General features: G+C 37.4%; 1 protein-coding gene and 1 pseudogene across 1 annotated transcript in view; both read right to left on the bottom strand.

Moving 5' to 3' along the window:
• Window positions 1–21,894, bottom strand: part of RAD51B (RAD51 paralog B) — a 647,586-nt gene that overhangs the window by 555,156 nt on the left and 70,536 nt on the right. The window lies entirely within an intron of this gene.
• LOC105887749 overlaps window positions 6,740–21,894 on the bottom strand; it is a 36,859-nt pseudogene continuing 21,704 nt past the window's right edge.

The following is a 21,894-nucleotide window of genomic DNA, read 5'->3' on the forward strand; positions in this document are numbered from 1 at the left end:
TGGTTTCCAAGGTTCAAAAGATAAGCTGACTCTCTTGGTAGGGGGTGATGGCTTTAAATGAAACCAGTGTTCATTTACTGTTCTAAAAGTCCTAAGACCCTTAAAATTATGCAAAAATCTGCTCTGCCTGTGTTCTAGAAATGGACAAACAAAGCCTAAATGTAAGTACATATGTTTACAGCATGGTTTACATCTCTCCCACTGTTGAGAACTACTACGCACAAAGAAAAAAAGATTCCATTCAAAATATTACTGCCCATTAAGAATGAGCAGTACATCCAATCACCCAGGAGCTCTGATGGAGATGGGCAAGGAAATTAATGTTATTTTCATGCCTGCTAAAACAACATCCATTCTATTACTATGGATCAAGGAACAATTTCAACTTTGAAATCTTCTTATTTAAGAAATAGATTTTATAAGGCTGTAGCTGCCATAGATAGTGAGTCCTCTGATGTATCTGGAAAAAGTAAGTTGAAACCTTCTGGAAAAGATTCACCAACTCTAGATGTCATTAAGAATATTCGTGATCCTTAAGGGGAGGCCAAAATATCAACCTTAACATCAATTTGGAAGAAGTTAATTCCAGCAGTCCTGGATGACTTTGAGGAATTCAAGACTTCAATGAAGGAGGCAACTACAGATATGGTGGAAAATAGCAAGAGAAATAGAATTAGAAGTAGAGCCTAAAGACGGGACTGACGTGCTGCAATCTCAGGATAAAGCTCAAACAAACGAGAGATGAGGAGTTGCTTCTTATGGATGAAAAAGAAAAGAGTGGTTTCTTGAATGGAAACTACTCCTGGTAAAGATGCTGTGAACACTGTTGAAATGTCAACAAAGGATTAAGAATATTACACAAACTCGGCTCGGTGCCTATAGCTCAACCAGCTAAGGCGCCAGCCACGTACACCTAAGGTGGCGGGTTCGAACCCCCAGCCCGGACCCGCCAAACAACAATGACGGCTGCAACCAAAAAATAGCCGGGCGTTGTGGCGGGCGCCTGTGGTCCCAGCTACTCGGGAGGCGGAGGCAAGAGACTCGCTTGAGCCCAGGAGTTGGAGGTTGCTGTGAGCTGTAGTGCCACGGCACTCTGCCCAGGGGGACAGCTTGAGGCTCTGTCTCAAAAAAAACAAAAAACAAAAAAGAATATTACACAAACTCAATAAAGCCCCCTTCCAAGTAGCAGGGTTTGGGAAGAATAACTCCAATTTTGAAAGAAGTTCTACTTGGGGGTAAAATGCTATAAAACAGCATCGTATACTACCGAGAAATCTTTTGTGAACAGAAGAGTCAATCAACGTGGCAAACTTCACAATTATTTTATTTTAAAAAATTGCCACAGCCATTCCAATGTTCAGCAACCACCACCCTGATCAGTCAGCAGCAATCAACATCAAGGCAAGACCCTCCACCAGCAAAATGACTGCAACCTGCTAAAGGCTCAGGTGACTATTTGCATATTTTAACAATATTTTTAAATTAAGGTATGTACATTTTGATACATATAGCTATTACACATTTAATAGACTATAGTATGGTGTCAACATAACTTTTATATGCACTGGGAAACCAAAAGAAAAAGTGTGACTCAGTTTACCGTGGTGCTTATTTTATTAAGGTGGTCTGGAACCAAACCTACACTGTCTCTGAGGTATTTTACTATCAAAACAATATTAACAGTGCTGGTCAGTAGTATATATCCTCCAGACCCAGTTCCTGTTGGACTGCTTCTACTCCAAGAAGACATCCAGAGTTCATTGTACATTTGTAGGCAATAGGGAGACAGTATTTTAATGACCACGAAGTTCAAATGTCCCCTAATCTGAATTCAGCTTTGGGTAATCCTAGAACCAAGCAAGCCTCGTGACAGTCCATTTAAAAATAAGGCCATAAGTACACATTCTCCTATAGACTATGACAAATTCCTCTGAACTGATGTACATCCAGATTCTAGTATGTAATGCACAGTAGAAATATTAACCTAAAACTATATATTCTGTTTCATACTTAATCTAGTATGTACAACTCCAAAAGACAGAAATCTTTTCATTAAAAGATAGAAGTGCTTCCCTAATTTTGTCACAGCAGCTATACTTCGTATTGATCAGTATTCATTTCCTGAAATGTTTCCTATAGTTGCAAATGTTTTGCTGGGTCAAGAAGACAGAGAAAAAATGGGCTATGTAAACTTTTCTTCTAAAATGGGAGAGTAAAATGTGTATATTAAATATCTTATTGAAAACACTGCCTTTTATGCAGTAGATTTTTCCATTATCATACATAACACCAGTACAAACTGCAACCTTAAGTGTCAAATATTAGGAAATTCCTGACTTACATACAAATGAAGATAAAGTTTTTGGTCTCTCAGACCAAATATTTGTCTTTCAACAAAAAAGCACCTTAAGCCTGAATGTTCTTAAGTTGTCTCCCAAATCTTTTGCTTCAAACAAAACAGCCCCCTTCCAAGAAACATCTATATTTTAATCAATAATTATAGGACACATAACTGATAGGACTTTCTATTAAGAAATTTTGAATATAAAAACTACACCTATTTTTGGAAGCTAAAGAAAAACAAAAAAGAAAACACAGACGATGACAAATATTTAATAGAACACCTTCAATGGGCCAGACACTAAAATGAGAGCGTAAGACACAGAGAAACAATACAGACATAGTCTCTGTCCTCACGATCTTTTTTTTTGCAGTTTTTGGCCAGGGCTGGGTTTGAACCCGCTACCTCCGGCATATGGGGCCAGGGCCCTACTCCCTTGAGCCACAGGCGCCACCCCAGTCCTCAAGATCTTAATAACTGATTTGATGCCACTATTATATTTTTCTTTTTTTTTTTTCCTGTAGAGACAGAGTCTCACTTTATCACCCTTGGTATAGTGCCAGGGCATCACACAGCTCACAGCAACCTCCAACTCCTGGGCTTAGGCAATTCTCTTGCCTCAGCCTCCCGAGTAGCTGTGACTACAGGTGCCCACCACAACACCCAGCTACTTTTTTGGTTGCAGTTTGACTGGGGCTGGGTTTGAACCAGCCACCCTCTGTATGTGGGGCTGACTGAGCCACAGGAACTGCCCCCACTATTATATTTTTCTCATGTCCGAAGAGCTATGTAAATTGCTATCAATCTTTGAATGAAAGGTAACCATGCCTTGCAGGAAACTGTCTCCCAACTCCTAAAATAATCTGCTCCTATAAACAAAAGGCTAATCAACTTGTCTCATTGCTCCTGTCCTTGGGTGATTTTACTATTTATGCTTTGCACAGTACATTTGTTCATGAGAACATATAATATAAATGTTATTAATAATGATGAGAATAAAATAGCAATAGCTAATAGTAAGCACGTAAGTTCCAGGCACTACACTAATTTATTATTTACATTTATTATTTAGTGTAACCCTCAGCCTAACCCTATTTGGTATGTACAATGTATGATAGGGCTAGAATCAAAAGATTATTGTTTAATAAAAAAAATTAAATAAAAGTAAAGAACTTAAATACATCAAATTAAGAAATCTAAATTTACTTCTTGATTTCCTCCATATAAAACCATAGTTAGCAGCTTACTCAGAAATATGTAACTTCAAGTTTCAGTGATTACTATCCAGCTCTTCAGTAGAGTATATGCAAAGGTCAGGATATAACAGGTGATAGGGAAGACAAAAGGAGTATATCCATCACTGCCCCCTTAACCTTGTACCCAAAATAAAAAGCACACAACATCAAAATTTATTATCAAATCGCAGGCCACATGCGGCCCACCTAGGACATTTATCTGGCCTGCTGGGTGTTTTTGCCACCGGTGCCTGTCCTGCTTAGCCGGCAACTCATCCCAGGGCCTGCAGTCCGGCCCTCCAGTGGTCTGAGGGACAGTGAACTGGCCCCTGTTTAAAAAGTTTCAGTATATATCCAGAAGACCAAAAATCACACTACAACAAAGATATTTGTACCAGAATGTTTATTGCAGCCCAATTCAGAATTGATAAATCATGGAAGAAGCCCAAATGCCCATCGACCCACGAATGGATCAATAAATTGTGGTATATGTACACCAGGAATATTATACAGCCTTAAAGAAAGGAGACTTTACCTCCTTCATGTTTACATGGATGGAGCTAGAACATATTCTTCTTAACAAAGTATCTCCAGAATGGAAGAAAAAGTATCCAATGTACTCAGGCCTACTATGAAATTAATTTATAGCTTTCATATGAAAGCTATAACCCAATATAGCCCAAGAATATAGGGAAAGGGGAGAGGGAGGGCCGAGGAGAGGGGAGGATGGGTGGAGGGAGGGTGATTGGTAGGACCACACCTATGGTTCATTTTACAAGGGTGCATGTGAATCTTTCTAAATGTAGAATATAAATGTCTTAACACAATAACTAAGAAAGTGCCATGAAGGCTATGTTAACTAGTTTGATGAAAATATTTCAAATTGTATATAAAACCAGCACACTGTACCCCATGACTCCATTAATGTACACAGCTATGATTTAATTTAAAAAAAAAAAAAAGTTTGAGGACCCATGAAAGACTTTTGTCTGATATAAAGGAACTATTTTAGCTAGTGATGAAATATAAAATTTATTAATTCTAGTTTAGGAATCAATTTCTTTAAGTTTTTATTCCACTGAGAAGATATAACAACTTTTTCTCCTGTCCAACTCCTTTCATTTCATTTTCTAAAAATAACCATTCAACTGATTAAAGGTTGAATTAGAAAGAAATACTTTCAAATTCCCCAAAAGATATCCTTCAATTCAAAACAGGATATCCTACTGAGAGCTAGAGTTCCAAAACTCCATTGTTAAACTCATACTTTCAAATCCCAAATTCACTCAGACTCTCAAGACTGCAGTCCTTAAAAGGAACCAACAGCAAACTATGATGACGCCAATGCACTCGAACCTGTGTGACTATGTGACGGAGGGAGATCCTGTCTCTTAAAAAAAGAGAGAGAGAGAAAGAACCAAAACAGCCCCGCCTTCTCCAAGATCCCTATTTGGGAAGAGAGTTCTCTTTGCACAATCCTGAACTGGAGTGAATCTTGAAGATTCCTTTGGGTAAAGTCATAATTATAACTATGGGTCAGGAAACTCATTGAGAATCTTATGAAGGCTATGAACTTTTTTCCCAGAATAATTCTCCTATGTACATACAAATAAAATTTTGCGCAACTCCAGGAGTTCCACAGAGACATACTATAGTCTTTAAAGCCCAGTCATGGACCTCAATTTAAAACCCTTGGTCTTTGTTGCCTCATCAATCACATACCCTTCAACATCACAGGCGTTTGATGTCATATGTAAAAATAATAAAGCAAAACTTTTTAAAGAAAAATCAATTGAAAGGAAAATGTTAAATGTCCCAATACAAAAGGAGTATTTGGCAATTTGGGGTGCTACAAGGGGGGTGTACACCAAATGGTCCCAACAAGTGGCATCAGAAAAGCCATCTAGAAGTTACAATCTCTCAGATTGTGTACCAAATACATTATTCTCTCAGGCACTTACTATTAACAGGTTCTGGCTTCAGATATTTTAATATTATTTAGTCAGTGGAACTTTTTGACCTTCTAGTATAACCGGATTGTCCCTCTTCTTCTCACCTCAAAGCCAGTTTAGCTTATGCTTTCTTATTATTGTTGTGGTGGTTGTTGGTATCATCATTTAACTGTTAGAGTTAGAAGGAGAAGGAAAGTCTTGCTTTTCCCTTCAGGCTATAATAAATATACCTAAAAAATATTTTAATATATAAATACATTGAAGGTAGGTATAATTCTTTCTCTCCTTTTAGTGAAAGAGCTCCCTGGCCTATTCAACAATCACAAAATTCATCTTCCTGACCCACTCTCAATTCAGCAGATTTCAAAGAAACCCTGATTAAGTATCTAATAATTATAAGGTCCATCAGGGCAGGGCCCAAGTCAGCTTTGCCTGCTATAGTATGCCCAGCACTTAGCATGCCTGGCACACCCACTACAAACACCTTCTTGCTTTAGATATTTGGTCTTTGTTTCCTGGCACACAGTAGGTGCTAAAAAATATATAAATTTTTAATGTACTGATGAAATTCTTGCAGCAGCCACTACTTAAACCACTAGGTATGTGAGCTTGGCACAGTTTATTTACCTAGAAAAGGGAAATAATTCTCATATAGTTCGTACTGAGAGCACACTTAGTAGTATCAAAAATGCCATGTTATTCTTTAACGTGGAACCTATATTTTAAGACCTGTTTAAAAGAAATAGCTGAGTTTTAAACTATGACTACATTATTGTCATGTTGATGTAACTCAAATTAACTTTACAAACACGTTTATAAAATAACAATAAAGGGTCAAAAAAAAAACTAGAAGCAGAAATATTAAAATACATAGACAAAGACAGCCAAAAAAAGAAAAGAAAAGAAAATACCCACACACATAAATAAGGCAATGTTTTGAAAGAAAATAACTTCCTTATATATTTGTGGCTAAAACACAACTAATACTTTCCAAGTGACAAACCTGGCACAAACATAGCAACTGGGAGATTTATTTTTGCTAAGATTATTCTCCAACTGTGTCCAAAAAAAAAAAAAAAATCTTTACTCTTAAGATGAAATTGTCTTAGTGGAGAAAGAGTGATTAAAATGTGTTTTAGCTCTCTTTCTCCTCCTAGTGCTCTTTTCTTTAAATACTAAGTCTAAAGCGCCATCTACTGTGTCTGTTCAGATCAAAAGTGATCAACATCACTTTTGTTGGTTTTATCCCAAAATGCTGTGGAAATGAGAAGGGCAGTCAATTTAGAATTTGCCACCTTTAAGTCCTATTTGAAAAAAACCCAAAGAGAATAGATATAAATAACTGCCTACACACACACACACACAATCTATATCCATCTCCACTCACATCCTAGTGTCTCAGCAACCATTTGGCCTGCTTTCTTTTTACTCCCTTTCTAAGTAGGCCTGAATTCATTACAAAACAAGGATCACAACAGGGAAAATGTCTACCTCAAAACATTAAAGAGACAATTACAATAAAAATAACCTTTATTGAGGACTTACTTTGTGATATAATGTTCTAAGTTATTTTCACCTAATACCTCATTTAATCTTTACAATAACGTTTAAGGTAGGTACCGTTAATTATCATCTCCATTTCAGAGTATTGGCCTGCTTTTTTTTTTTTTAGTAAAGTGGTTATGGATAGCACAAGAATAAATACAGCTTCATGGTTCTAAATGCAAGGGCCCAGACTAGCTGTGTCAGAATCACTGGGGACCCTTGTTATAATAAAAACAAAGATTTCAAATTGCAAATCAGATACATCAAATCAGAATCTTCAGAGTATAGACCAATATTTTAACATATTCTCTGTATAAAGCAATACTTTCTAAAATGGATATATACTCCCAAAAGCCTAAAAAGACAGAATGTTGTCAAAATGCATCAACATAAACCATGACATAGAATTTGTCCTGGGTAGTTCTAAAGACAGAAGTGTAATTGAAAATTATTTTGTGTTTGAGACCAGCCTGGGCAACATAGCAAGACTTTGACTCTAGAAAAAATTAAAAATTTAACCAGACATGGTGGCATGTTATTATAGTCCCAGATACTTGGGAGGCTAATGCAGGAGGATCCATTGAGCTCAGGAGTTTGAGTTGATAGTGAGCTATAATTGTGCTACTGCACACCAGTCTGGATGAGAGAATGAGACTTTGTTTCTTAAGAAAAAAAAAAGTTACTCCTAGGATGCTCATTAAGGAGGAGGGCAGAGGAAGCAGGGATTCAGCACCATTCTGATCCTATCCATTTACTCCAAATACAGGTTCCCATAGATGAAGCTTGAAAACCACTGACATACTCCACTCATATGGGTACAATTGGCTGTTACTTATTTGTTTCACATGGCTATACCGCCATGCAAATAAAACCAAGCACCTTGAGGGGAGGGGCTGTGATTCACTGTTCTTTATAACTGGATGGATGATGGACAGATGGATATAAATATAGATGATCAGCCCAGGGTCCCTATGACAGTGCCTCTCTTATTTTTTTAACCTCCAGGATATTTTTCATTACATAAATGTTGGCGTTAACCAGAAAATATCACTATACAAACCACCTGCTTTCCCCCAAGAGTACTCTTGGAGGGCATAAAGAAAAAATTTAAAGAGATGATCACTTATAACATGGCATGTCTATAATGCAATAAAACAAGTATTTTCATAAACCTCTATAACCTTTATGTCTAAAAACTTAATCTAATACTACTATTACACAACTATTTTTGCGATTTCTCATTGGTAATTTCTTTCAAAATCAGTTTTAGAAGCAATAAAAAAAGTCTTACTACTTTATATTTCAGTTATATTTTAAATCAATTATTTAGTTTGACTACCCATCTTATTCATCACACTTTCCTCAAATTGATAGTTGGAGATTTCAAAATTCTAAACAAGCTACAAAATTAAATGCTACAGAAAACTGTCAAAAAATATCAAAAAAGGAAGATAAATAAAATAAGTGTAGAATATCTCCCAACCATTTTAAGAGAAATAGCACCTATTTAGATATATTGCTATTTCTTAGCTTACTGAACTATGAAATAAAAAGAAAAGAAAAATAATATATTACTGCTGACATTAAAAAAGAAACTCAGACACCATATTTTTATTTTTTATTTTTTTGGTATTTTATTTATTTATTTACTTTTTGCAGTTTTTGGCCAGGGCTGGGTTTGAACCCACCACCTCCAGCATATGGGGCCGGCACCTTACTCCTTTGAGCATAGGTGACGCCCCAGACACCATATTTTTAAATTGCTGCACTTTATTATTCCAACTACTGCCATGGTAGTTTTCATTTCCTATATACCAAAATGTTCTTTGTCCTAAGTCTTCCTTTCATGATAGGAATCAAAGCCAGGTCTTCTATGGAGACCCCACAGTGTTCCTCTCAGAGAACTTGGAAGGCTTTGTAACTTCAGTGCATTGACGTTACTCTGGCTACTTCACATAAACTTTTATGCTAAAAGTTCAGTGTGTCTACCACCACGTTGCCCAATTCTACTATTCAAAATACTCTGAAGAAGCTTCCCAGAAATCCCTGTTTGGATCAGCAAAAACAATTTGGTGTCATCAGCAGATTTCACCATTTCCTTTCGGAGTCATTAAAACACTAAACAAGCACGACTTTGGTATATCACCCTTGGGGTTCCTACCATTAACCTTTCTCCAGATGAAGTCAAGCTATTCTCTGCTACGTTATGATTTCCATCATAGGACAGAAGATGAGTTTATTTACTAAAAGTTTAAACTTCAATGGGTATTTTTTAAACTAAAAGTTGCAAAATGTATTACGAAAGTAAAGAGGCAAAAAAATCCCAGAGGAAAGGCCAAAGAAACCAGGGAAGAGAAACAGCTCCTAGTTGTGGGATCCAAGCACGCGGCCTCTTACTGCACTGATTCTTAAACCTCAACAGGACTTTAACCTTTCCCCTCCAATTATTTATTTCTGTTGTAATCATATAAGAGCACTTATTAAACACATTTGAAAATTCTCTATAAATTATAACCTGCAGGTCCAACTACTTTATTAGCTTTTCCTCTCTTTATTACATTTAAAAAGAGAAAGCAAACAATCCTTAACCAGAAAGTAAAAAAGCAAACAGCTTTCTTCCCAAACTGGTCAGTACTCTGAACAAGTGAAATCACTCTTTCTTTTATTCAAGTGCAAATCTGTTTGACGCTTTCATTCTGCTTTCCCAGCCTGTTCTCTGCAGCTGCATAAAAGATGAGACATGTGAATGAAAGAAAATTAGGCTGGGGCCAAAAAGCAATACTGTCCATATGCAAACTCACTCAAAGAGGTTTGCAAGGTTCTGCACATCCCTTCCCACTTTTTCCACCCTCGCAGACCCCTGGTCAAGAGGAGGTCCTGTACTATATACTACATCCAATCCTGTTGAAAACAATAGCTTCTCATGGGAAATCAGGAAAAGGATAAGGTTACTAAATCCCCTAGTCCTGACACAAGCCGACAGTGTTCTCAGGGTCAACTTTCAGCAATGAACTGGATGGAATAAGGCAGGATGAAGAGTGTGAATGGAGAGACCCTCCCGGGGAGCCCAGCAGTGGCGAGCAGAATTCACTTTACTTTTCCTACCCTGTGCAAACCAAAGCAAAATCCTCTCCCCGAAAAGCCAAATCTGCTGTAGACTTCCAAAATGTCTGCAAGCCCATTAGTCTACACGCAAGGGTGTCAGGTAACCTTGTAATTCCGACCTTCTACTCAGGCCAACAGTGAACCACACAACTGAAAAAGTTCACCGCCTCAAAAGCAAACTCTGCTGGGATCAACATCTCAAGGGTTTTGACTCAGATGTCATTATAACTCTATGTTATTTTTAATACTGTTCTTTGGAGTTTGCCCCATGTAGAATTCCCAAGTCACAGAAGTACCATGAACAATGTCCAGATGTATAAAATGCAAAAATACTTCCCTCCTACTTGTGGATTCCAAGATAAACACCACAAGAAGCACGTGTGACTAAACTCAGAGCTCATTCCAAATTAAATACTGCATCATGTGCACAGTGTAGGGCTTAAAAAACAAAACCCCATAAATATTCTACACGGTTCATAAGCCAGGCTTGAGCAAGCACATGACCAAGTTGTGAGAAGGAAACACTGAGGGTGAGAAAAGTCTCAGTCAAGACCTTTCCCAGAAAATTGGTGCTATTTTCAGTAAACATTTGTATAATATAGGACATAGAAGAAAGAGGAAATGGGATTTTTCTGGGTTTTTTCCCTACTGATGACCCTCAATTCCAAAACTGCCCAGAAAAGAGGGAAACACTACAAAAACCTTTAAGAGAAACATGATTAAATACAGATAAATACACACACTTAAGAAATGAATACTTATATGTGGCTAGGCAGCCCAGACAGAATCCATTTGACTTAGGAGTGGGGTTGTAGACAAAGTACATGCAGCTCACAGGGCAGAGAAGCAAGCAGGCCATGTGAAAAGACTTGTACATTATTGTTATTCTGTTTCAAGAATTAAGTAAAATATAGACGAATGAATGAACAAAGTAGAAAGAGAGCAAAAAGCTAGTTTGGCTAACTGGGTGAGTTGAGCTTTTTCTCCCAAATTGTTAATGTAAGCAAAAGCTTTGAACTATGAAGTTCAGATTAGGAAATGTTTAATTACTAAAATATCTTGATTTTTAGAACTATGTAACATTTCATAAATACAGAGGAACATATATACTACGTGGGTTACGAAGCCTTGTTCTAGAACATCTTAATGTTCTACATGAATTCACCCAATTTATGAATTACAATATTTCCAGTCTGCTATGGACTAAATTTTTGTGCCCCCTGCCCCCTCCAAAATCCATACAGTGAAATCCTGTCTTCCAATGTAATGGAGTTTGGGCATATGGCCTTCTAGGAGGTTCTTAGGCTTAGATCAGATCTTGAAGGTGAGCCCCATGATGGGAACAGCAACATGAGGGCACAACAGGTACAGGGTGCTCACCAAGAAGCTCACTATGCTGGCACCTCAGCTCAGACTGCCAGCCTCCAGAACTGTGCGAAATAAAGGTGTGTTGTTTAAACTACCCAGTCCGTGGTGCTTTGTAACAGCAACCCAAGCTGAATAAACACGATCCCACTTACACACAGGCCCCTATCCAATCTCACCTTCCTGCCTCCTTCCCAGTGATCATCACTACTCTGAATTATGCCTTTTTTAAAAAATAGTTTTGCCACAGTTGTTGAAGTTTTCTTTTTAAACAGGAATTTAGTATTTCTCTTACACTGTCAATTTTATATACACTATCTAATTTATGCAAGGATCTATACAAAAGCACACATAATTTCTCCTATATCTTTTTAAAGCTTACATCCTAAAGGAAGATGACAGATATCACACACTGGGCACATATCTAGACCTAAAACAGATTCAGTAATCCCTCCTTTTGCTCCCTCGTGTGTGTGCTTCCACCTTAGAGGGGGAAAAAGAAAGCAAAGCCCTTATCTGATGTAACACACACAAAAAACCTATCTGCCTATATACCTATTTCACCACCTCTATTTCAAGTACTTCAAGATAAGGAATTAAATCTTACTTGTTCTAATATCAAATCATTCTTTTTTCAACTAATCTTTCAAATTAGAGCCCAGATACCTTAAATGTTTCACAGTCAGTCAACAACAAACATTGACCTTAAATGTTTCACAGTCAGTCAACAACAACAAACATTGCTCTTTTGGTCACGATTTTTCTTATATAACAGACCTTCTATTGCAGGCCCTAGTTTACCAGTTACCTATCGCAGGCCCTAGTTTACCAGTTACCTATCGCAGGTCCTAGTTTACCAAGTTATCTCCTCAGACTGTAAATCAATGTAACAATTACTATGCCACTTCATCACACCCTAGATAAAAATCTCAGGTGGTACTGCAATTATCAAATGAGATCATTTCCTCAAGAGTCATACAGTACTAAGAAGTCAGTCTGGGAGAGCACATTATCACATCTGGAAGTTTGATTTAATAGTATTTGAGCCATTCTTAACCACAGGTGGCAATGTAACAGTGAGACATCAAGGACAGCACCATCTATCTACAAAGCAAACGATATACACATTGACTGAGAAGTCCCTGCTATTTCACAGGAAGGAGTTTCACAACCACCTTAAGGTATCTTTAATGTACTGAACACAGGTCTCTTGGGAGCTGGGTTCTAAAGGATAAACCTGAGCTCTCAATTATGTCACCATTACACAATATACTTATGATTACAAATTCATCCATCAGTTTGAAGGAGCAAAACTTGAAATAGTTATTGCCACTTTAGATTCACAATTGAGTTGTATGACCTCTCCAAAAAGTATTAGTATTAGAAAACGTCTCTGACTTGCCTCTTCATTCTGCTCAAACCATAATATTAAGAAGATCTGAATTATCTTTTAGGATCTAGAGAGGAGTCAGGGGAGAAAGTGTCTGAAGACTTTAAGCCAGTCAATCAACATCACTGAAGGATCTTTCTTAAGGGACAACTGCATTGTTATTCCAAAAGATTTAGCAGTTATACTTGAAGAAGCAAAGTTTAAGGAACTGTTCACATAAATGTTAGCTGTACTCTAGAACTAGTTCTTCTAGAGTTAAAAAAATGAAAATTAAAAAAATTTTAAAGCTCTAGAGCAGGGGTCCTCAAAGATGGACATCTTTGCCAGAAGGCTATTAGTATCTATTTCAAGCCTCTAACAAACAAAAGAAAAAAAAATCACTTTATCTGTGCCTATAACTTGCCAGATATGATCATTTCTTAATCTACCTCAACTTCCAAGTCCACTTTACAGATACCTCCACTATTAGCACTGCGGCAAGCTGAAGCTGTGAAAAGGGGTCTAACAATGCTCTTGAAAAAAATAAGAAGAGGCCAGGCCACAAGGTGGGCAAGTGAGCACAGTCATTTCAGTAGGCAACTCCATGTTTACCCAGGCAGTCTGTCTCAATTACTAGTGGGGAAACATCTCCATTCATACTGGGCCAAAGAAACATTTCATTTTCCCCACCTACCTCCCTCTGTCCACTAAACATGAGTTTTTATTGCCAACAGGTTACTCTCACTATACCTAAAGTACAAGAAAGACACAGCTTGCAGCTTCTATGGTGTTGATCAATTGCAAGAGCATTTCCCTGATGGTAACTTCACAAAAGTAGAACTATCTTTGTTAGAACCACTCGGTCCTTTATTGTTTTTTGTTTTGTTTCTTAGCTATATCTCTAATAGCATATTTTGCATGAGCCACAAAAAGAAACAACTATTCTTTTGTCCCTATCCCAATCTCTAGCATTTCTCTAACTAGCTTGTAATTAGGATAACACAAAAATAGTTAGAACAAGGTGTGTTATGTGCTAAAGGACATTACTTTTCACTCTTAGAAGTTCCTGTTCTTTTTTGTACAATTCCTATAATTGTATTACATACTGATATAAGTTGTGTCTTTGAGTTTCAATAACAGATGATATTGTTATCCCCTCAAGGTAACCTAATTCACATAACCAAACACACACTGCAGTATTTCTAAAGTATCTTATTTCAAATCATGTCATAAACATTTATACATGCTTAAAACTTATTTCTGCTTCAAAGAACACTGTCAAAAAAGCAAAAGGACAGAATGGAAGAAAATATTTGAAAATCAAGTATCTATTAAGAGACTTTTATCTAAAATATAAAATGAGCTCTTACAACACAATAATAAAAAGACAAACACCCCAATTAAAAGTAGGCAAAAGGGCTTGACACCTATAGCTCAGTGGATAGGGCGCCAGCCACATACACCAGAGCTGGCAGGTTCAAATCCAGCCCAGGCCTGCCAAACAACAATGACAACTACAACCAAAAAATAGCCAGGTGTTGTGCTGTGTGCCTATAATCCCATCTACTTGGGAAGCTCAAGCAAGAGAATCACTTAGGCCCAAGAATTGGAGGTTGCTGTGAGCTGTGACACCACAGCACTCTACCCAGGGTGACAAAGTGAGACTCTGTCTCAAAAAAAAAAAAGGTCAATAAGTACTTGAAAAGATTCTCAACATCGTTAGCCACTAGAGAAACACAAAACCCACAATGAGATAACTATTTCATACCTACTACTAGGACGATTTTAATTAAAAAAAATAAAAGACGGCTTGGTGCCTATAGCTCAACCAGCTAAGGCGCCAGCCACGTACACCTAAGGTGGCGGGTTCGAATCCCCAGCCCGGACCCGCCAAACAACAATAATGGCTGCAACCAAAAAAAAAATAGCCGGGCGTTGTGGCGGGCACCTGTGGTCCCAGCTACTTGGGAGGCGGAGGCAGGAGGATCACTAGAGCCCAGGAGTTGGAGGTTGCTGTGAGCTGTAATGCCATGGCACTCTGCCCAGGGGGACAGCTTGAGGCTCTGTCTCAAAAAAATAAAAAATAAAAAAATAAAAGACAATAACAAGTTTTAGTGAGGATGTGGAGAAACTGGACCCTAACTCATTGCTGTTGGAACTGTAAAATGGTGAATCAACTTTGGAAAACAGTTTGTCAGTACCTCAAAATATTAAACACAGAGTTGCGATACAATCCGGCAATTCCACTCTTGATTATAATTCAAGAGAAATGAAAATATATGACCCTACAAAAACTTCTACATGGATGCTTGTAACCACATTATTCATCGTAATCAAAAAGTGAAAATAAGCCAAATGTTCATCAACCAATAAACGGATAAACAAAATGAATTATATTCATAAAATAGTGTATTATTTGGCAATAAAAAGTAATGAAGAGTACTTATAACATTCTACAACCTGATGAATTTTGATATTTATGCTAAATGAAAGACTACAGTCACAAAAAAAAATTATGATTCATTTTTATGAAACTTCCAGAATAGGCAAATCTATAGAGACAGAAAGAATGGTTGTCACAGGCTGGGGGAGATGGAAATGGAGCATGACTGCAAATAGGTTTTTTTTTTTTTTTTTTTGCTAATATGTATTTTTGAATATGAAAATTCTGGCATTCAACAGATAGACACTGTTTCACTGACACTATCCTCTGATATAGTAGAATTCCATCACAGTGAAGTCTCTCTCTGCCCATCTTTTATTTCTCTACTTGACTATGACTTAGTTCCAATGCTCATAAGATGAAGTCCTCAGCAGGCCCTAGGCCTGAAGTACTAAATAATAGGTGTCATCAATTTAGAGATCTACTTTAGAGATAAGAAGACTATTGTTGTGTTGTTTATCCAAGATGAAGCATCAGAACCCACATTAAAATTTAAAAGTTATGTTTACAGAATTGTGACACTATAAATCCATCCCTATCTTACAACTATTATGTCTTCGTGTTATCTTTGAAAGTGCACCATATCTTACACTTCAAAGTAACTGCCTACACATCCTCATGAATGTAAAAAGTGTTGAAGGAACCTCTTTCTAATATATGCAAAAATTAACCCTCTCAGAAAGAATCCCTTTACAAAGCTACCTTATCCCAATTACCCTATAACTTGTCAGATTTATTGATTCATTTAACTAAAATTTATTGCCACACTCATCACCTGCCAAAAGCTGAGACTACATAAATGAATTAAATTAGAAATGGACTTTACTACAAAAGAATTATCCTTGTAGAAAAACACAGAATACCTTTGATACAGGCAATGATGGTGATGTGGTATATAGTAGAAGAGAGAGTATGGTGTTGTCAGGAAAGTCTTCAAAGTTAAATTCCACAAACAGCCAAGAAGGCTGTAGACTACAGCCAGGTGTGAAGTTTCCAAGCTTATCCCACCATTCATTGAACACACAGACACCACATCTCACCCCCTTAATAAGACTCGGGTATTGAGCTACATGTTCCAGAGTCCTGAATAACATATATTCTCTGCCCTCAAGGAGCTAATTTTCAAAGTATGTCAACAAGAGCTTTTTAATTCCAAAAAATCTTTTCTGATAGGGTAATGAAATAGAAATAAGGAAAAAAAAAAAAAACTAAAAGTATTCTTTCCTGTATTATTTAATATACACAAGGAGATCAAGATTTTAAGCTGATTTTTTTTTAGCTATAACCCCTTTTATTTTCTTTTAAAAATCAAACTGAAACATCAATTCTGTTATACACTAACATCTTCAAAGTACATCATTTGTACAAGAGAAAGACTAAGACCAAAAATATGTTTACAGAAATCCAAACATGTAAGAGTGAGAGCATCTTGAGTACCTTCTCCTGGTACTCCGGAGGAGCCACTTTATAATCACTGGCCCTAAACAAAGTTGCAGAATTCTTTGCCAGGTACTTTAGGAAATCATGAAGATAGTTCAGTAATGAAGCAAGGCTCTTCTCAGCCGAAGTGTATAGGCCAACATTGCTCCAATTCGTACAAATAATCTCAGTAGATGCAGTGCTCCGTGGGACATGGGCTCATCAGGGTGATCTGCAAGAATTTCAGCAGACTGCGGTCTCTCAATTGTGTACAGGAGCTGAGTGCCCAACATTACATTGAAGTATCCTTTTATCCCTGCCACAACTTCATTAACAGCATACTCCTTATTATCTCTGTTTCCACCAGATTTCCTGTAATTTGCATAATCCTCCAGAAAGGAATCCACATTCTTCTTAGCAGGAAGATAAAAGAGCTGGTTTTGCCTGGTGATTAAGTCCTAATCATCAACAACCCAAGCCTTGGTTTTAGCGCTTCAGGAATCTTTAACTTGAACTCTGTTCATGAATGTTTCTTCATTTTCAACAGTAGGATCTACCTGGGCCCTTTCTTCCGAGGAGGTTGTGGTGTCTCACTGGTACTGTCCCCATCTCCGTTTCCAGGTGTTTTCTGCTTGTTCTTCTTTGTTTTCACGTCAGCTTTTTTCTGTTGCAGACCAGACGTCTTCTTCCCTGGGGCGGCCGCTCTCATCTTCCCACTGCCTACTGCTCCTGAATGGCTTCTTTAAGTTCTGGCTGTTTCTGCAGATTGGTGTCCACGTATTTGAGTACTCTGCTCTCTGGAACCCATTCATCCCAATTTTTATTATAAAGTTTTATTTCACTTGTTTGTCCTTTGTGTCAACCTTCACCCACTCTACTTCATAAAGGAGAGGCCCATGAAAGCCCAGTCCCCGCTGACCCTCCTGGAATTCAGGCTTCAGGTCCTGCTTGGCCGCCGCCCCCCACTCTCTACCCCACCCAACTCCGCGCCAGACGCTCCATTGGGCACCTCCAGCTCTCCATCCTGGGTCGATTTGGGGTTCAGATATTTTAAACTACTTTTACCTATAAACTCTCAGAGGAGAGAAACAGTATCTTGTTTACCACGGTATCCTCAGCCAGAATTCCTGATTCCCATTAAATACAGGTGAAGTAAATGAATAAACCAATGAATGAGTGCTAAGCAAAAAAAAGCCATAGATACCACCATCCCGAGGTAATTACTGATGGCATTTTACTACTTCCTTCACAAGATGCCTCTTCGCGTTCTCCTTTTCTTTTCTTTTCTCTTCTCTTGCCCTCCTACTAGTCCCTCTCTTTTCATTGTTATCTTTTCCTTTCCCTCTGTTGGAAACCTACCTCTTAGAACTGCCACCTGCTGTTCTCCCCGCAACTGCTTCACAGCGGCAGCCGCAGAAGGAGAGCTTACAGTTTTCTAGCTAAAAAGTGCCACCTAGTGGTTAAAAGCTTCCTTCATCCCGAAGGTACCAGGAAACCTGAAAGTCAACTAAGACACACGCGTTATTTCAGTTTAGCCTTAGGGCAGTATCAGATACACTGAACCCATGTCCTTTCATTTTAAAAGTTTAAATTTTATTTCATTTAATTAAAATAACTGACATATTCATGGGATACATAGTAATGTTTCCATATATAATGTATAGTGATCAGATTAGGGTATGATCTGAAAAATGGTTTCTTTGTGTTTGGAAGATTCAATATCCTCTTTCCAGCTATTTGCAACTGTACATTATTGTTAACTATAGTTATCGTAAAGTAGCATAGAACACTAGACCATATTCTCCTATCCAGCTGTAATTTTGCAGCCTACAAAAACCTGTCCCTAACCCTCTCTTCCTCTCACCCTTCTAAGCCTCTGGTATCTTCTACTTTTTACTTCAGTGAAATCAACTTTTTTTTTGGCTTCTACATAGGAGAACATGCAGTGTTTAATTTTCTGTTCCTGGTTTATTTCACTTAACATAATGTCCTCCAGTTCCATCCATGTCGCTATGAATAGCAGGATTTCATTTTTTTGTAGTTGAATAGTATTCCGTTTTATATATATATATATATATCGGATACATATATATATATATATCACTTTTTTTTTTTGGTTGGGGAATTCATTAAGGTTACAAGAAACCAGGCTACACTGATTGCATTTGTTAGGTAAAGCCCATCTTATATTTGGGTCTTGCCCCCAAAAGGTGTGTCACACACCCAGACTCCCACCACATTTTCTTTATCATCTGTTGTTGGACACCTAAGTCGATTCCATATCTTAGCTATTGTGAATAGCAATAAAAATAAAGGTGCAAATTTCTTGTCAATATGATTTGTTTTCCTTTGGATAAATTCCCAGTTGTGGGACTGCTAGATCGTATGACAATTCTATTTCTAATTTTGAGGAACATCCAGACTGTTTTCCATAGTGGCTATACTCGTTTATATTCCCACCAACACTGTATGAGTTCCCTTTTCTCTGCATCCACACTAGCACTTGTTGGGTTTGGGCAGGTGGTTTTGTTTTGTTTTGGGTTGGTTGACTGGTTTTCTTCTCTTTTTGATAACAACCATTCCAATTAAGGTGAGATACTATATTGTGGTTTTCATTTGCATTTCCCTGATGATTAGAGATGTTAAATATTTTTTCATGTTTATGGCCATTTGTATGTCTTCTTTTGAGAAATGTCTGTTCAGATCATTTGCCCATTTTTTAATCAGATTGTTTATTTGCTGTTGAGGTATTTGAGTTCCTTGTATATTCTGAATCTTAATTCTCTCTTAGATAAGTAATTTACAACTATTTTCTTCTATTCTGTAAGTTGCCTTTTCACTCTGTTGATTGTTTCCTTTACTGTGCAGAAGCTTCTGACTTTGATGTAATCCCATTTGTTTATTTTTGCATTTGTTGTCTGTGCTTTTGAGGTCTTAACCATAAAATCTTTGCCCAGACCTGAAATATTTCCCCTGTGTTTTCTTCTGTCTTATCATTTGGGTCTTACATTTAGGTCTTTGATCCATTTTGATTTTTTTTTTTTTATAGGATGAGAAGTGGAGATCTTGTTTCCTTTTCTGCATATGGACATCCACGTTGTTCCTAGCACCATTTACTAACGAAACTACCCTTCCCCTAAGGAGCATCCTTGACTCCTTTGTCAAAAATCAGCTGGCTGGGCTTGGCGCCTGTGGCTCAAGCGGCTAAGGCGCTAGGCACATACACCTAAGGTGGCGGGTTAGAATCCAGCCCAAGCCCGCCAAACAACAATGATGGCTGCAACCAAAAAATAGCCAGGCGTTGTGGTGAGCGCCTGTGGTCCCAGCTACTTGGGAGGTAGAGGCAGGAGACTTGCTTAAGCCCAGGAATTGGAGGTTGCTGTGAGCTGTGATGCCACGGCACTCTACCCAAGGGGACAGCTTGAGGCTCTGTCTCAAAAAAAAAAAAAATCAGCTGGCTGTGGGTATGTGTACTAATTTCTGGGTTCTCTATCTGTTCCATTCGTCCACATGTCTTTTTATGCCAGTACCATATTGTTTTGGTTACTACAGCTTTGCAGTATATTTTGAGGTCTAGTAGGGTAACACCTCCAGCTTTATGAGTTTTTGTGTTTATTTTGCTTAGGATTGCTTTGGCTATCTAAAGTCTTTTGAGTTCCATTCTAGAAAAGTTTTAATTTTATTTCCGTGAAGAACATCACTGGAATATTAATAAAAATTACATTGAATCTGTAGATTGCTTTGAGTAGCACTGTCATTTTAGCAATATTAATTCTTTGGATCTGTGAACATAGAATGTCTTCCCGTTTGTTTGTATCCTCTTCAATTTCTTTCATCAGTATTTTCTTTGTAGACATCTTTCACCTCCTTGGTAAAATTTATTCCTAGATATTTTAATTTTTGTGGCTATTATACATGGGGTTGTCTTTTTTCCTTTTTAGCTAGTTTATTGTGTATAGAAATGTTACTGATTTTGTATATTAACTTTGTATTGTACAACTTTATTGAATCAATCTATTAGTTCTAACAGCTTCTTGGTACATGCTTTAGATTTTTCTATCTATAAGAACATATCATCTGCAAATAGGGACAATTAGACTTCCTCTCTGGTGTGGATGCCCTTTATTTCTTTCTCTTGCCTAATTGCTCTGGCTAGGACTTCCAGTACTACATTGAATAGGAGTGGATAGAGTAGGCATCCTTGTCTTGTTCAAGTCTTAGAGAAATGTTAGCTGTGCTTTGTAATATAGCCTTTATTGTGTTGAGGTTTTGTCCTTCTATATCTAATTTACCAAGTTTTTACCATGAAGGGATATTGAATTTTATCTTTTAGCTACATCTTTTGAGATGATCATGTAGGTTTTCTTTCTTCATTCTGTCAAATGACATTTATTGATTTGCATATATTTAAACATTCTTGTACTCATGGGGCAAATCACACTTGGTCATGGTGTATTATAGTTTTCATGTTAATAGATTTGGTTTGCTAGTATTTTGTTGAGGATTTTGTGTCTATGTTCATCAGAGATATTGGCTGTAGCTTCCTTTATTTTGTGTTCTGGTCTGTGTTTGGTATCAGGGTTATGCTGGTCTCTTAGAATGAGTTAGGAAGAATTCTCTCTGCTTCAATTCCTTTGGAACTGTTTGAGAAGAATTGGTATTAATTCTTTAAAGGTTCAGTAGAATTCAGCAGTGAAGCCACCCCATTATGGACCTTATTTGTTAAAATACTTTTTATTACTGATTCAATCCCATTACCTGTTATTAGTCTGTTCTGGTTTTCTATTTCTTCTTGGTTCAATCTTGGTAGGTTGTATGTGTCCAGAAATTTATCCATTTCCTCTAGGTTTTTAAATTTCCTAACATACTAATCCATGGTGGTCTGTAATGATTCTTTGAATTTCTGTGATTTGTGTATCTGTTGTGATGTCTCCTTTTTTATTTCCAATTTTATTTGGGTATTCCCTTTTTCTTAGTCAATCTAGCCAATGGTTTGTCAATTTTATTTATCTGTTTAAAAAAAAAATAAACACTGGGCTGGGCACTTGTAGTTTAATGAATACAGTGCCAACCCCCTGCACCAGGAGTGGTGGGTTCAAATCCAGCCAGGGCCTGCTAAA

This window comes from Otolemur garnettii, unplaced genomic scaffold (assembly GCF_000181295.1).
Source record: "Otolemur garnettii isolate 467f Iridium unplaced genomic scaffold, OtoGar3 scaffold00115, whole genome shotgun sequence".
Lineage (NCBI taxonomy): Eukaryota > Metazoa > Chordata > Mammalia > Primates > Galagidae > Otolemur > Otolemur garnettii.